At 43.4% G+C, this 13,672-nt stretch overlaps 33 non-coding genes across 33 annotated transcripts; 21 read left to right on the top strand and 12 right to left on the bottom strand.

The window, feature by feature from the left end:
* Positions 1–163: 163 nt before the first annotated feature.
* On the bottom strand, positions 164–282 carry LOC132620757 (5S ribosomal RNA). Its single transcript, XR_009575186.1, has one exon. It is a non-coding gene; the product is annotated as a 5S ribosomal RNA (ribosomal RNA).
* Positions 283–555: 273 nt separating this feature from the next.
* LOC132620836 (5S ribosomal RNA) lies at positions 556–674 on the bottom strand. The gene has a single exon (XR_009575262.1). It is a non-coding gene; the product is annotated as a 5S ribosomal RNA (ribosomal RNA).
* A 268-nt stretch (positions 675–942) lies between these two features.
* On the bottom strand, positions 943–1,061 carry LOC132620891 (5S ribosomal RNA). The gene has a single exon (XR_009575317.1). It is a non-coding gene; the product is annotated as a 5S ribosomal RNA (ribosomal RNA).
* Positions 1,062–1,334: 273 nt separating this feature from the next.
* Positions 1,335–1,453, bottom strand: LOC132620813 (5S ribosomal RNA). Its single transcript, XR_009575241.1, has one exon. It is a non-coding gene; the product is annotated as a 5S ribosomal RNA (ribosomal RNA).
* A 268-nt stretch (positions 1,454–1,721) lies between these two features.
* Positions 1,722–1,840, bottom strand: LOC132620865 (5S ribosomal RNA). The gene has a single exon (XR_009575290.1). It is a non-coding gene; the product is annotated as a 5S ribosomal RNA (ribosomal RNA).
* Positions 1,841–2,671: 831 nt separating this feature from the next.
* LOC132620788 (5S ribosomal RNA) lies at positions 2,672–2,790 on the bottom strand. The gene has a single exon (XR_009575217.1). It is a non-coding gene; the product is annotated as a 5S ribosomal RNA (ribosomal RNA).
* Positions 2,791–3,058: 268 nt separating this feature from the next.
* Positions 3,059–3,177, bottom strand: LOC132620848 (5S ribosomal RNA). Its single transcript, XR_009575274.1, has one exon. It is a non-coding gene; the product is annotated as a 5S ribosomal RNA (ribosomal RNA).
* A 268-nt stretch (positions 3,178–3,445) lies between these two features.
* LOC132620807 (5S ribosomal RNA) lies at positions 3,446–3,564 on the bottom strand. The gene has a single exon (XR_009575234.1). It is a non-coding gene; the product is annotated as a 5S ribosomal RNA (ribosomal RNA).
* Positions 3,565–3,832: 268 nt separating this feature from the next.
* LOC132620886 (5S ribosomal RNA) lies at positions 3,833–3,951 on the bottom strand. The gene has a single exon (XR_009575312.1). It is a non-coding gene; the product is annotated as a 5S ribosomal RNA (ribosomal RNA).
* Positions 3,952–4,220: 269 nt separating this feature from the next.
* On the bottom strand, positions 4,221–4,339 carry LOC132620842 (5S ribosomal RNA). Its single transcript, XR_009575268.1, has one exon. It is a non-coding gene; the product is annotated as a 5S ribosomal RNA (ribosomal RNA).
* A 273-nt stretch (positions 4,340–4,612) lies between these two features.
* On the bottom strand, positions 4,613–4,731 carry LOC132620767 (5S ribosomal RNA). Its single transcript, XR_009575196.1, has one exon. It is a non-coding gene; the product is annotated as a 5S ribosomal RNA (ribosomal RNA).
* Positions 4,732–5,004: 273 nt separating this feature from the next.
* Positions 5,005–5,126, bottom strand: LOC132620895 (5S ribosomal RNA). Its single transcript, XR_009575321.1, has one exon. It is a non-coding gene; the product is annotated as a 5S ribosomal RNA (ribosomal RNA).
* Positions 5,127–5,468: 342 nt separating this feature from the next.
* On the top strand, positions 5,469–5,587 carry LOC132620515 (5S ribosomal RNA). Its single transcript, XR_009574966.1, has one exon. It is a non-coding gene; the product is annotated as a 5S ribosomal RNA (ribosomal RNA).
* A 272-nt stretch (positions 5,588–5,859) lies between these two features.
* Positions 5,860–5,978, top strand: LOC132620513 (5S ribosomal RNA). Its single transcript, XR_009574965.1, has one exon. It is a non-coding gene; the product is annotated as a 5S ribosomal RNA (ribosomal RNA).
* A 274-nt stretch (positions 5,979–6,252) lies between these two features.
* On the top strand, positions 6,253–6,371 carry LOC132620512 (5S ribosomal RNA). The gene has a single exon (XR_009574964.1). It is a non-coding gene; the product is annotated as a 5S ribosomal RNA (ribosomal RNA).
* A 273-nt stretch (positions 6,372–6,644) lies between these two features.
* LOC132620511 (5S ribosomal RNA) lies at positions 6,645–6,763 on the top strand. The gene has a single exon (XR_009574963.1). It is a non-coding gene; the product is annotated as a 5S ribosomal RNA (ribosomal RNA).
* A 273-nt stretch (positions 6,764–7,036) lies between these two features.
* On the top strand, positions 7,037–7,155 carry LOC132620510 (5S ribosomal RNA). Its single transcript, XR_009574962.1, has one exon. It is a non-coding gene; the product is annotated as a 5S ribosomal RNA (ribosomal RNA).
* Positions 7,156–7,425: 270 nt separating this feature from the next.
* On the top strand, positions 7,426–7,544 carry LOC132620509 (5S ribosomal RNA). Its single transcript, XR_009574961.1, has one exon. It is a non-coding gene; the product is annotated as a 5S ribosomal RNA (ribosomal RNA).
* Positions 7,545–7,816: 272 nt separating this feature from the next.
* LOC132620508 (5S ribosomal RNA) lies at positions 7,817–7,935 on the top strand. Its single transcript, XR_009574959.1, has one exon. It is a non-coding gene; the product is annotated as a 5S ribosomal RNA (ribosomal RNA).
* A 274-nt stretch (positions 7,936–8,209) lies between these two features.
* LOC132620507 (5S ribosomal RNA) lies at positions 8,210–8,328 on the top strand. Its single transcript, XR_009574958.1, has one exon. It is a non-coding gene; the product is annotated as a 5S ribosomal RNA (ribosomal RNA).
* Positions 8,329–8,601: 273 nt separating this feature from the next.
* Positions 8,602–8,720, top strand: LOC132620506 (5S ribosomal RNA). The gene has a single exon (XR_009574957.1). It is a non-coding gene; the product is annotated as a 5S ribosomal RNA (ribosomal RNA).
* A 258-nt stretch (positions 8,721–8,978) lies between these two features.
* LOC132620505 (5S ribosomal RNA) lies at positions 8,979–9,097 on the top strand. Its single transcript, XR_009574956.1, has one exon. It is a non-coding gene; the product is annotated as a 5S ribosomal RNA (ribosomal RNA).
* Positions 9,098–9,368: 271 nt separating this feature from the next.
* LOC132620502 (5S ribosomal RNA) lies at positions 9,369–9,487 on the top strand. Its single transcript, XR_009574954.1, has one exon. It is a non-coding gene; the product is annotated as a 5S ribosomal RNA (ribosomal RNA).
* Positions 9,488–9,761: 274 nt separating this feature from the next.
* LOC132620501 (5S ribosomal RNA) lies at positions 9,762–9,880 on the top strand. Its single transcript, XR_009574953.1, has one exon. It is a non-coding gene; the product is annotated as a 5S ribosomal RNA (ribosomal RNA).
* A 274-nt stretch (positions 9,881–10,154) lies between these two features.
* On the top strand, positions 10,155–10,273 carry LOC132620500 (5S ribosomal RNA). The gene has a single exon (XR_009574952.1). It is a non-coding gene; the product is annotated as a 5S ribosomal RNA (ribosomal RNA).
* Positions 10,274–10,547: 274 nt separating this feature from the next.
* On the top strand, positions 10,548–10,666 carry LOC132620499 (5S ribosomal RNA). The gene has a single exon (XR_009574951.1). It is a non-coding gene; the product is annotated as a 5S ribosomal RNA (ribosomal RNA).
* A 273-nt stretch (positions 10,667–10,939) lies between these two features.
* LOC132620498 (5S ribosomal RNA) lies at positions 10,940–11,058 on the top strand. Its single transcript, XR_009574950.1, has one exon. It is a non-coding gene; the product is annotated as a 5S ribosomal RNA (ribosomal RNA).
* Positions 11,059–11,330: 272 nt separating this feature from the next.
* Positions 11,331–11,449, top strand: LOC132621002 (5S ribosomal RNA). Its single transcript, XR_009575400.1, has one exon. It is a non-coding gene; the product is annotated as a 5S ribosomal RNA (ribosomal RNA).
* Positions 11,450–11,722: 273 nt separating this feature from the next.
* On the top strand, positions 11,723–11,841 carry LOC132621001 (5S ribosomal RNA). Its single transcript, XR_009575399.1, has one exon. It is a non-coding gene; the product is annotated as a 5S ribosomal RNA (ribosomal RNA).
* A 272-nt stretch (positions 11,842–12,113) lies between these two features.
* LOC132621000 (5S ribosomal RNA) lies at positions 12,114–12,232 on the top strand. The gene has a single exon (XR_009575397.1). It is a non-coding gene; the product is annotated as a 5S ribosomal RNA (ribosomal RNA).
* Positions 12,233–12,506: 274 nt separating this feature from the next.
* On the top strand, positions 12,507–12,625 carry LOC132620999 (5S ribosomal RNA). Its single transcript, XR_009575396.1, has one exon. It is a non-coding gene; the product is annotated as a 5S ribosomal RNA (ribosomal RNA).
* Positions 12,626–12,897: 272 nt separating this feature from the next.
* Positions 12,898–13,016, top strand: LOC132620998 (5S ribosomal RNA). The gene has a single exon (XR_009575395.1). It is a non-coding gene; the product is annotated as a 5S ribosomal RNA (ribosomal RNA).
* A 271-nt stretch (positions 13,017–13,287) lies between these two features.
* LOC132620996 (5S ribosomal RNA) lies at positions 13,288–13,406 on the top strand. Its single transcript, XR_009575393.1, has one exon. It is a non-coding gene; the product is annotated as a 5S ribosomal RNA (ribosomal RNA).
* Positions 13,407–13,672: the final 266 nt, after the last annotated feature.

Genomic DNA, 13,672 nt, shown 5'->3' with positions numbered 1-13,672 from the left:
TAGCCGCCCAAAATGCCGCAAGGTGGTTTGGCCGAGCCGATTTTTGAAAAAACACCTGTTATCGCATTCAATTTCAATATTTCTCCAAATTGGTGCACAATTTTCATTCATCTTCAGTAAAAATCTAGGGATAAAAAATATTTAATTAAAAGCGACAAAAGGAGGGATGCAACACGAGCACTTCCCAGGAGGTCACCCATCCTAGTACTACTCTCGCCCAAGCACGCTTAACTTCGGAGTTCTGATGGGATCCGGTGCGTTAGTGCTGGTATGATCGCATCCGTCATTCCTAGCGCTCTAAATTCTATTAGGCCCTTTAAACGATCATAGCATTGCGCTCGCACGTCCGATTTACGCGATTATTTTATTTATTTTGCGTATTTTGCGAGATCTAGCCGCCCAAAGTGCCGCAAGGCGGTTTGGCCGAGCAGATTTTTGAAACAACACCTGTTATCGCATTCAATTTCAATATTTCTCCAAATTGGTGCACAATTTTCATTCATCTTCAGTAAAACTCTAGCGATAAAAAATATTTAGTTAAAAGCGACAAAAGGAGGGATGCAACACGAGGACTTCCCAGGGGGTCACCCATCCTAGTACTACTCTCGCCCAAGCACGCTTAACTTCGGAGTTCTGATAGGATCCGGTGCGTTAGTGTTGGTATGATCGCATCCGTCATTCCTAGCGCTCTAAATTCTATAAAGCCCTTTAAAGGGTCATAACAATGCGCTCGCACGTCCGATTTACGTTTTTTTTTTATTTAGCGTATTTTGCGAGATCTAGCCGCCCAAAGTGCCGCAATGCGGTTTGGCCGAGCCGATTTTTGAAAAACACCTGTTATCGCATTCAATTTCAATATTTCTCCAAATTGGTGCACAAATTTCATTCATCTTCAGTAAAAATCTAGGGATAAAAAATATTTAATTAAAAGCGACAAAAGGAGGGATGCAACACGAGGACTTCCCAGGCGGTCACCCATCCTAGTACTTCCCTCGCCCAAGCACGCTTAAGTTCGGAGTTCTGATGCGATCCGGTGCGTTAGTGTTGGTATGATCGCATTCATTATTCCTAGCGCTCTAAATTCTATAAAGTCCTTCAAACGGTCATAACATTGCGCTCGCACGTCCGATTTACGCGATTTGTTTTTTGATTTTGCGTATTTTGGGAGATCTAGCCGCCCAAAGTGCCGCAAGGCGGTTTGGCCGAGCCGATTTTTGAAAAAACACCTGTTGTCGCATTCAATTTCAATATTTCTCCAAATTGGTGCACAATTTTCATTCATCTTCAGTAAAACTCTAGCGATAAAAAATATTTAGTTAAAAGCGACAAAAGGAGGGATGCAACACGAGGACTTCCCAGGGGGTCACCCATCCTAGTACTACTCTCGCCCAAGCACGCTTAACTTCGGAGTTCTGATAGGATCCGGTGCGTTAGTGCTGGTATGATCGCATCTGTCATTCCTAGCGCTCTAAATTCTATAAAGCCCTTTAAAGGGTCATAACAATGCGCTCGCACGTCCGATTTACGTTTTTTTTTATTTAGCGTATTTTGCGAGATCTAGCCGCCCAAAGTGCCGCAATGCGGTTTGGCCGAGCCGATTTTTGAAAAAACACCTGTTATCGCATTCAATTTCAATATTTCTCCAAATTGGTGCACAAATTTCATTCATCTTCAGTAAAAATCTAAGGATAAAAAATATTTAATTAAAAGCGACAAAAGGAGGGATGCAACACGAGGACTTCCCAGGCGGTAACCCATCCTAGTACTTCCCTCGCCCAAGCACGCTTAACTTCGGAGTTCTGATGGGATCCGGTGCGTTACTGATGGTATGATCGCATCCGTTATTCCTAGCGCTCTAAATTCTATAAAGTCCTTCAAACGGTCATAACATTGCGCTCGCACGTCCGAGTTACGCAATTTTGTTTTTTGATTTTGCGTATTTTTGGAGATCTAGCCGCCCAAAGTGCCGCAAGGCGGTTTGGCCGAGCCGATTTTTGAAAAAACACCAGTTGTCGCATTCAATTTCAATATTTCTCCAAATTGGTGCACAATTTTCATTCATCTTCAGTAAAAATCTAGCGATAAAAAATATTTAGTTAAAAGCGACAAAAGGAGGGATGCAACACGAGGACTTCCCAGGGGGTCACCCATCCTTCAAACGGTCATAACATTGCGCTCGCACGTCCGATTTACACGATTGTTTTTTTATTTTGCGTATTTTGGGAGATCTAGCCGCCCAAAGTGCCGCAAGGCGGTTTGGCCGAGCCGATTTTTGAAAAAACACCTGTTGTCGCATTCAATTTCAATATTTCTCCAAATTGGTGCACAATTTTCATTCATCTTCAGTAAAAATCTAGCGATAAAAAATATTTAGTTAAAAGCAACAAAAGGAGGGATGCAACACGAGGACTTCCCAGGGGGTCACCCATCCTTCAAACGGTCATAACATTGCGCTCGCACGTCCGACTTACACGATTTTTTTTTTTATTTTGCGTATTTTGGGAGATCTAGCCGCCCAAAGAGCCGCAAGGCGGTTTGGCCGAGCCGATTTTTGAAAAAACACCTGTTGTCGCATTCAATTTCAATATTTCTCCAAATTGGTGCACAATTTTCATTCATCTTCAGTAAAAATCTAGCAATAAAAAATATTTAGTTAAAAGCGACAAAAGGAGGGATGCAACACGAGGACTTCCCAGGGGGTCACCCATCCTAGTACTACTCTCGCCCGAGCACGCTTAACTTCGGAGTTCTGATGCGATCCGGTGCGTTAGTGCTGGTATGATCGCATCCATCATTCCTAGCGCTCTAAATTCTCTAAAGCCCTTTAAAGGGTCATAACATTGCGCTCGCATGTCCGATTTACGTTTTTTTTTATTTTGCGTATTTTGCGAGATCTAGCCGCCCAAAGTGCCGCAAAGCGGTTTGGCCGAACCGATTTTTGAAAAAACACCTGTTATCGCATTCAATTTCAATATTTCTCCAAATTGGTGCACAATTTTCATTCATCTTCAGCAAAAATCTAGGGATAAAAAATATTTAATTAAAAGCGACAAAAGGAGGGATGCAACACGAGCACTTCCCAGGGGGTCACCCATCCTAGTACTACTCTCGCCCAAGCACGCTTAACTTCAGAGTTCTGATGCGATCCGGTGCGTTAGTGCTGGTATGATCGCTTCCGTCATTCCTAGCGCTCTAAATTCTATAAAGCCCTTTAAAAGGTCATAACATTGCGCTCGCACGTCCGATTTACGTTTTTTTTTTATTTTGCGTATTTTGCGAGATCTAGCCGCCCAAAATGCCGCAAGGTGGTTTGGCGAGCCGATTTTTGAAAAAACACCTGTTATCGCATTCAATTTCAATATTTCTCCAAATTGGTGCACAATTTTCATTCATCTTCAGTAAAAATATAGGGATAAAAAATATTTAATTAAAAGCGACAAAAGGAGGGATGCAACACGAGCACTTCCCAGGAGGTCACCCATCCTAGTACTACTCTGGCCCAAGCACGCTTAACTTCGGAGTTCTGATGGGATCCGGTGCGTTAGTGCTGGTATGATCGCATCCGTCATTCCTAGCGCTCTAAATTCTATAAAGCCCTTTAAAGGGTCATAACATTGCGCTCGCATGTCCGATTTACGTTTTTTTTTATTTTGCGTATTTTGCGAGATCTAGCCGCCCAAAGTGCCGCAAGGCGGTTTGGCCGAACCGATTTTTGAAAAAACACCTGTTATCGCATTCAATTTCAATATTTCTCCAAATTGGTGCACAATTTTCATTCATCTTCAGTAAAAATCTAGGGATAAAAAATATTTAATTAAAAGCGACAAAAGGAGGGATGCAACACGAGCACTTCCCAGGGGGTCACCCATCCTAGTACTACTCTCGCCCAAGCACGCATAACTTCAGAGTTCTGATGCGATCCGGTGCGTTAGTGCTGGTATGATCGCTTCCGTCATTCCTAGCGCTCTAAATTCTATAAAGCCCTTTAAAAGGTCATAACATTGCGCTCGCACGTCCGATTTACGTTTTTTTTTTTATTTTGCGTATTTTGCGAGATCTAGCCGCCCAAAATGCCGCAAGGTGGTTTGGCGAGCCGATTTTTGAAAAAACACCTGTTATCGCATTCTATTTCAATATTTCTCCAAATTGGTGCACAATTTTCATTCATCTTCAGTAAAAATATAGGGATAAAAAATATTTAATTAAAAGCGACAAAAGGAGGGATGCAACACGAGCACTTCCCAGGAGGTCACCCATCCTAGTACTACTCTGGCCCAAGCACGCTTAATTTCGGAGTTCTGATGGGATCCGGTGCGTTAGTGCTGGTATGATCGCATCCGTCATTCCTAGCGCTCTAAATTCTATAAAGCCCTTTAAACGATCATAGCATTGCGCTCGCACGTCCGATTTACGCGATTATTTTATTTATTTTGCGTATTTTGCGAGATCTAGCCGACCAAAGTGCCGCAAGGCGGTTTGGCCGAGCCGATTTTTGAAAAAACACCTGTTATCGCATTCAATTTCAATATTTCTCAAAATTGGTGCACAATTTTCATTCATCTTCAGTAAAACTCTAGCGATAAAAAATATTTAGTTAAAAGCGACAAAAGGAGGGATGCAACACGAGGACTTCCCAGGGGGTCACCCATCCTAGTACTACTCTCGCCCAAGCACGCTTCACTTCGGAGTTCTGATGGGATCCGGTGCGTTAGTGCTGGTATGATCGCATCCATTATTCCTAGCGCTCTAAATTCTATAAAGCCCTTTAAACGATCATAGCATTGCGCTCGCACGTCCGATTTACGCGATTATTTTATTTATTTTGCGTATTTTGCGAGATCTAGCCGCCCAAAGTGCCGCAAGGCGGTTTGGCCGAGCCGATTTTTGAAAAAACACCTGTTATCGCATTCAATTTCAATATTTCTCCAAATTGGTGCACAATTTTCATTCATCTTCAGTAAAAATCTAGCGATAAAAAATATTTAGTTAAAAGCGACAAAAGGAGGGATGCAACACGAGGACTTCCCAGGCGGTCACCCATCCTAGTAGTACTTCCCTCGCCCAAGCACGCTTAGCTTCGGAGTTCTGATGGGATCCGGTGCGTTAGTGTTGGTATGATCGCATTCATTATTCCTAGCGCTCTAAATTCTATAAAGTCCTTCAAACGGTCATAACATTGCGCTCGCACGTCCGATTTACGCAATTTTTTTTTTGATTTTGCGTATTTTTGCGGGATCTAGCCGCCCAAACTGCCGCAAGGCGGTTTAGCCGAGCCGATTTTCGAAAAAACACCTGTTATCGCATTCAATTTCAATATTTCTCCAAATTGGTGCACAATTTTCATTCATCTTCAGTAAAAATCTAGCGATAAAAAATACGGAAAATAAAAAAAAACGTAAATCGGACATGCGAGCGCAATGTTATGACCGTTTAAAGGGCTTTATAGAATTTAGAGCGCTAGGAATGACGGATGCGATCATACCAGCACTAACGCACCGGATCCCATCAGAACTCCGAAGTTAAGCGTGCTTGGGCGAGAGTAGTACTAGGATGGGTGACCCCCTGGGAAGTCCTCGTGTTGCATCCCTCCTTTTGTCGCTTTTAACTAAATATTTTTTATCGCTAGATTTTTACTGAAGATGAATGAAAATTGTGCACCAATTTGGAGAAATATTGAAATTGAATGCGATAACAGGTGTTTTTTCGAAAATCGGCTCGGCCAAACCGCCTTGCGGCACTTTGGGCGGCTAGATCTCGCAAAATACGCAAAATAAAAAAAAAATCGCGTAAATCGGACGTGCGAGCGCAATGTTATGACCGTTTAAAGGGCTTTATAGAATTTAGAGCGCTAGGAATGACGGATGCGATCATACCAGCACTAACGCACCGGATCCCATCAGAACTCCGAAGTTAAGCGTGCTTGGGCGAGAGTAGTACTAGGATGGGTGACCCCCTGGGAAGTCCTCGTGTTGCATCCCTCCTTTTGTCGCTTTTAACTAAATATTTTTTATCGCTAGATTTTTACTGAAGATGAATGAAAATTGTGCACCAATTTGGAGAAATATTGAAATTGAATGCGATAACAGGTGTTTTTTCGAAAATCGGCTCGGCCAAACCGCCTTGCGGCAGTTTGGGCGGCTAGATCCCGCAAAAATACGCAAAATCAAAAAAAAAATCGCGTAAATCGGACGTGCGAGCGCAATGTTATGACCGTTTAAAGGGCTTTATAGAATTTAGAGCGCTAGGAATAACGGATGCGATCATACCAGCACTAACGCACCGGATCCCATCAGAACTCCGAAGTTAAGCGTGCTTGGGCGAGAGTAGTACTAGGATGGGTGACCCCCTGGGAAGTCCTCGTGTTGCATCCCTCCTTTTGTCGCTTTTAACTAAATATTTTTTATCACTAGATTTTTACTGAAGATGAATGAAAATTGTGCACCAATTTGGAGAAATATTGAAATTGAATGCGATAACAGGTGTTTTTTCGAAAATCGGCTCGGCCAAACCGCCTTGCGGCAGTTTGGGCGGCTAGATCTCGCAAAAATACGCAAAATAAAAAAAAAATCGCGTAAATCGGACGTGCGAGCGCAATGTTATGACCGTTTAAAGGGCTTTATAGAATTTAGAGCGCTAGGAATGACGGATGCGATCATACCAGCACTAACGCACCGGATCCCATCAGAACTCCGAAGTTAAGCGTGCTTGGGCGAGAGTAGTACTAGGATGGGTGACCCCCTGGGAAGTCCTCGTGTTGCATCCCTCCTTTTGTCGCTTTTAACTAAATATTTTTTATCGCTAGATTTTTACTGAAGATGAATGAAAATTGTGCACCAATTTGGAGAAATATTGAAATTGAATGCGATAACAGGTGTTTTTTCGAAAATCGGCTCGGCCAAACCGCCTTGCGGCAGTTTGGGCGGCTAGATCCCGCAAAAATACGCAAAATCAAAAAAAAATCGCGTAAATCGGACGTGCGAGCGCAATGTTATGACCGTTTAAAGGGCTTTATAGAATTTAGAGCGCTAGGAATGACGGATGCGATCATACCAGCACTAACGCACCGGATCCCATCAGAACTCCGAAGTTAAGCGTGCTTGGGCGAGAGTAGTACTAGGATGGGTGACCCCCTGGGAAGTCCTCGTGTTGCATCCCTCCTTTTGTCGCTTTTAACTAAATATTTTTTATCGCTAGATTTTTACTGAAGATGAATGAAAATTGTGCACCAATTTGGAGAAATATTGAAATTGAATGCGATAACAGGTGTTTTTTCGAAAATCGGCTCGGCCAAACCGCCTTGCGGCAGTTTGGGCGGCTAGATCTCGCAAAATACGCAAAATAAAAAAAAAAGCGTAAATCGGACGTGCGAGCGCAATGTTATGACCGTTTAAAGGGCTTTATAGAATTTAGAGCGCTAGGAATAACGGATGCGATCATACCAGCACTAACGCACCGGATCCCATCAGAACTCCGAAGTTAAGCGTGCTTGGGCGAGAGTAGTACTAGGATGGGTGACCCCCTGGGAAGTCCTCGTGTTGCATCCCTCCTTTTGTCGCTTTTAACTAAATATTTTTTATCCTAGATTTTTACTGAAGATGAATGAAAATTGTGCACCAATTTGGAGAAATATTGAAATTGAATGCGATAACAGGTGTTTTTTCGAAAATCGGCTCGGCCAAACCGCCTTGCGGCACTTTGGGCGGCTAGATCCCGCAAAAATACGCAAAATAAAAAAAAAATCGCGTAAATCGGACGTGCGAGCGCAATGTTATGACCGTTTAAAGGGCTTTATAGAATTTAGAGCGCTAGGAATGACGGATGCGATCATACCAGCACTAACGCACCGGATCCCATCAGAACTCCGAAGTTAAGCGTGCTTGGGCGAGAGTAGTACTAGGATGGGTGACCCCCTGGGAAGTCCTCGTGTTGCATCCCTCCTTTTGTCGCTTTTAACTAAATATTTTTTATCGCTAGATTTTTACTGAAGATGAATGAAAATTGTGCACCAATTTGGAGAAATATTGAAATTGAATGCGATAACAGGTGTTTTTTCGAAAATCGGCTCGGCCAAACCGCCTTGCGGCAGTTTGGGCGGCTAGATCCCGCAAAAATACGCAAAATCAAAAAAAAAATCGCGTAAATCGGACGTGCGAGCGCAATGTTATGACCGTTTAAAGGGCTTTATAGAATTTAGAGCGCTAGGAATGACGGATGCGATCATACCAGCACTAACGCACCGGATCCCATCAGAACTCCGAAGTTAAGCGTGCTTGGGCGAGAGTAGTACTAGGATGGGTGACCCCCTGGGAAGTCCTCGTGTTGCATCCCTCCTTTTGTCGCTTTTAACTAAATATTTTTTATCGCTAGATTTTTACTGAAGATGAATGAAAATTGTGCACCAATTTGGAGAAATATTGAAATTGAATGCGATAACAGGTGTTTTTTCGAAAATCGGCTCGGCCAAACCGCCTTGCGGCAGTTTGGGCGGCTAGATCTCGCAAAAATACGCAAAATAAAAAAAAAATCGCGTAAATCGGACGTGCGAGCGCAATGTTATGACCGTTTAAAGGGCTTTATAGAATTTAGAGCGCTAGGAATGACGGATGCGATCATACCAGCACTAACGCACCGGATCCCATCAGAACTCCGAAGTTAAGCGTGCTTGGGCGAGAGTAGTACTAGGATGGGTGACCCCCTGGGAAGTCCTCGTGTTGCATCCCTCCTTTTGTCGCTTTTAACTAAATATTTTTACTGAAGATGAATGAAAATTGTGCACCAATTTGGAGAAATATTGAAATTGAATGCGATAACAGGTGTTTTTTCGAAAATCGGCTCGGCCAAACCGCCTTGCGGCAGTTTGGGCGGCTAGATCTCGCAAAATACGCAAAATCAAAAAAAAAATCGCGTAAATCGGACGTGCGAGCGCAATGTTATGACCGTTTAAAGGGCTTTATAGAATTTAGAGCGCTAGGAATGACGGATGCGATCATACCAGCACTAACGCACCGGATCCCATCAGAACTCCGAAGTTAAGCGTGCTTGGGCGAGAGTAGTACTAGGATGGGTGACCCCCTGGGAAGTCCTCGTGTTGCATCCCTCCTTTTGTCGCTTTTAACTAAATATTTTTTATCCTAGATTTTTACTGAAGATGAATGAAAATTGTGCACCAATTTGGAGAAATATTGAAATTGAATGCGATAACAGGTGTTTTTTCGAAAATCGGCTCGGCCAAACCGCCTTGCGGCACTTTGGGCGGCTAGATCTCGCAAAATACGCAAAATAAAAAAAAAATCGCGTAAATCGGACGTGCGAGCGCAATGTTATGACCGTTTAAAGGGCTTTATAGAATTTAGAGCGCTAGGAATGACGGATGCGATCATACCAGCACTAACGCACCGGATCCCATCAGAACTCCGAAGTTAAGCGTGCTTGGGCGAGAGTAGTACTAGGATGGGTGACCCCCTGGGAAGTCCTCGTGTTGCATCCCTCCTTTTGTCGCTTTTAACTAAATATTTTTTATCCCTAGATTTTTACTGAAGATGAATGAAAATTGTGCACCAATTTGGAGAAATATTGAAATTGAATGCGATAACAGGTGTTTTTTCGAAAATCGGCTCGGCCAAACCGCCTTGCGGCACTTTGGGCGGCTAGATCCCGCAAAAATACGCAAAATCAAAAAAAAAATCGCGTAAATCGGACGTGCGAGCGCAATGTTATGACCGTTTAAAGGGCTTTATAGAATTTAGAGCGCTAGGAATGACGGATGCGATCATACCAGCACTAACGCACCGGATCCCATCAGAACTCCGAAGTTAAGCGTGCTTGGGCGAGAGTAGTACTAGGATGGGTGACCCCCTGGGAAGTCCTCGTGTTGCATCCCTCCTTTTGTCGCTTTTAACTAAATATTTTTTATCCCTAGATTTTTACTGAAGATGAATGAAAATTGTGCACCAATTTGGAGAAATATTGAAATTGAATGCGATAACAGGTGTTTTTTCGAAAATCGGCTCGGCCAAACCGCCTTGCGGCACTTTGGGCGGCTAGATCCCGCAAAAATACGCAAAATCAAAAAAAAAATCGCGTAAATCGGACGTGCGAGCGCAATGTTATGACCGTTTAAAGGGCTTTATAGAATTTAGAGCGCTAGGAATGACGGATGCGATCATACCAGCACTAACGCACCGGATCCCATCAGAACTCCGAAGTTAAGCGTGCTTGGGCGAGAGTAGTACTAGGATGGGTGACCCCCTGGGAAGTCCTCGTGTTGCATCCCTCCTTTTGTCGCTTTTAACTAAATATTTTTTATCGCTAGATTTTTACTGAAGATGAATGAAAATTGTGCACCAATTTGGAGAAATATTGAAATTGAATGCGATAACAGGTGTTTTTTCGAAAATCGGCTCGGCCAAACCGCCTTGCGGCAGTTTGGGCGGCTAGATCCCGCAAAAATACGCAAAATCAAAAAAAAAATCGCGTAAATCGGACGTGCGAGCGCAATGTTATGACCGTTTAAAGGGCTTTATAGAATTTAGAGCGCTAGGAATAACGGATGCGATCATACCAGCACTAACGCACCGGATCCCATCAGAACTCCGAAGTTAAGCGTGCTTGGGCGAGAGTAGTACTAGGATGGGTGACCCCCTGGGAAGTCCTCGTGTTGCATCCCTCCTTTTGTCGCTTTTAACTAAATATTTTTTATCCTAGATTTTTACTGAAGATGAATGAAAATTGTGCACCAATTTGGAGAAATATTGAAATTGAATGCGATAACAGGTGTTTTTTCGAAAATCGGCTCGGCCAAACCGCCTTGCGGCAGTTTGGGCGGCTAGATCCCGCAAAAATACGCAAAATCAAAAAAAAAATCGCGTAAATCGGACGTGCGAGCGCAATGTTATGACCGTTTAAAGGGCTTTATAGAATTTAGAGCGCTAGGAATAACGGATGCGATCATACCAGCACTAACGCACCGGATCCCATCAGAACTCCGAAGTTAAGCGTGCTTGGGCGAGAGTAGTACTAGGATGGGTGACCCCCTGGGAAGTCCTCGTGTTGCATCCCTCCTTTTGTCGCTTTTAACTAAATATTTTTTATCCTAGATTTTTACTGAAGATGAATGAAAATTGTGCACCAATTTGGAGAAATATTGAAATTGAATGCGATAACAGGTGTTTTTTCGAAAATCGGCTCGGCCAAACCGCCTTGCGGCAGTTTGGGCGGCTAGATCTCGCAAAAATACGCAAAATAAAAAAAAAATCGCGTAAATCGGACGTGCGAGCGCAATGTTATGACCGTTTAAAGGGCTTTATAGAATTTAGAGCGCTAGGAATGACGGATGCGATCATACCAGCACTAACGCACCGGATCCCATCAGAACTCCGAAGTTAAGCGTGCTTGGGCGAGAGTAGTACTAGGATGGGTGACCCCCTGGGAAGTCCTCGTGTTGCATCCCTCCTTTTGTCGCTTTTAACTAAATATTTTTTATCACTAGATTTTTACTGAAGATGAATGAAAATTGTGCACCAATTTGGAGAAATATTGAAATTGAATGCGATAACAGGTGTTTTTTCGAAAATCGGCTCGGCCAAACCGCCTTGCGGCACTTTGGGCGGCTAGATCTCGCAAAATACGCAAAATCAAAAAAAAAATCGCGTAAATCGGACGTGCGAGCGCAATGTTATGACCGTTTAAAGGGCTTTATAGAATTTAGAGCGCTAGGAATGACGGATGCGATCATACCAGCACTAACGCACCGGATCCCATCAGAACTCCGAAGTTAAGCGTGCTTGGGCGAGAGTAGTACTAGGATGGGTGACCCCCTGGGAAGTCCTCGTGTTGCATCCCTCCTTTTGTCGCTTTTAACTAAATATTTTTTATCCTAGATTTTTACTGAAGATGAATGAAAATTGTGCACCAATTTGGAGAAATATTGAAATTGAATGCGATAACAGGTGTTTTTTCGAAAATCGGCTCGGCCAAACCGCCTTGCGGCACTTTGGGCGGCTAGATCTCGCAAAAATACGCAAAATAAAAAAAAAATCGCGTAAATCGGACGTGCGAGCGCAATGTTATGACCGTTTAAAGGGCTTTATAGAATTTAGAGCGCTAGGAATGACGGATGCGATCATACCAGCACTAACGCACCGGATCCCATCAGAACTCCGAAGTTAAGCGTGCTTGGGCGAGAGTAGTACTAGGATGGGTGACCCCCTGGGAAGTCCTCGTGTTGCATCCCTCCTTTTGTCGCTTTTAACTAAATATTTTTTATCGCTAGATTTTTACTGAAGATGAATGAAAATTGTGCACCAATTTGGAGAAATATTGAAATTGAATGCGATAACAGGTGTTTTTTCGAAAATCGGCTCGGCCAAACCGCCTTGCGGCAGTTTGGGCGGCTAGATCCCGCAAAAATACGCAAAATCAAAAAAAAAATCGCGTAAATCGGACGTGCGAGCGCAATGTTATGACCGTTTAAAGGGCTTTATAGAATTTAGAGCGCTAGGAATAACGGATGCGATCATACCAGCACTAACGCACCGGATCCCATCAGAACTCCGAAGTTAAGCGTGCTTGGGCGAGAGTAGTACTAGGATGGGTGACCCCCTGGGAAGTCCTCGTGTTGCATCCCTCCTTTTGTCGCTTTTAACTAAATATTTTTTATCCTAGATTTTTACTGAAGATGAATGAAAATTGTGCACCAATTTGGAGAAATATTGAAATTGAATGCGATAACAGGTGTTTTTTCGAAAATCGGCTCGGCCAAACCGCCTTGCGGCACTTTGGGCGGCTAGATCTCGCAAAATACGCAAAATCAAAAAAAAAATCGCGTAAATCGGACGTGCGAGCGCAATGTTATGACCGTTTAAAGGGCTTTATAGAATTTAGAGCGCTAGGAATGACGGATGCGATCATACCAGCACTAACGCACCGGATCCCATCAGAACTCCGAAGTTAAGCGTGCTTGGGCGAGAGTAGTACTAGGATGGGTGACCCCCTGGGAAGTCCTCGTGTTGCATCCCTCCTTTTGTCGCTTTTAACTAAATATTTTTTATCCTAGATTTTTACTGAAGATGAATGAAAATTGTGCACCAATTTGGAGAAATATTGAAATTGAATGCGATAACAGGTGTTTTTTCGAAAATCGGCTCGGCCAAACCGCCTTGCGGCACTTTGGGCGGCTAGATCTCGCAAAATACGCAAAATAAAAAAAAAATCGCGTAAATCGGACGTGCGAGCGCAATGTTATGACCGTTTAAAGGGCTTTATAGAATTTAGAGCGCTAGGAATGACGGATGCGATCATACCAGCACTAACGCACCGGATCCCATCAGAACTCCGAAGTTAAGCGTGCTTGGGCGAGAGTAGTACTAGGATGGGTGACCCCCTGGGAAGTCCTCGTGTTGCATCCCTCCTTTTGTCGCTTTTAACTAAATATTTTTTATCGCTAGATTTTTACTGAAGATGAATGAAAATTGTGCACCAATTTGGAGAAATATTGAAATTGAATGCGATAACAGGTGTTTTTTCGAAAATCGGCTCGGCCAAACCGCCTTGCGGCAGTTTGGGCGGCTAGATCCCGCAAAAATACGCAAAATCAAAAAAAAAATCGCGTAAATCGGACGTGCGAGCGCAATGTTATGACCGTTTAAAGGGCTTTATAGAATTTAGAGCGCTA

The sequence above is a fragment of the Lycium barbarum genome, chromosome 11, assembly GCF_019175385.1.
Source record: "Lycium barbarum isolate Lr01 chromosome 11, ASM1917538v2, whole genome shotgun sequence".
Lineage (NCBI taxonomy): Eukaryota > Viridiplantae > Streptophyta > Magnoliopsida > Solanales > Solanaceae > Lycium > Lycium barbarum.
The sequence above is the reverse complement of the archived record's forward strand: the minus strand, read 5'-3'. Positions and strand labels throughout refer to the sequence as shown.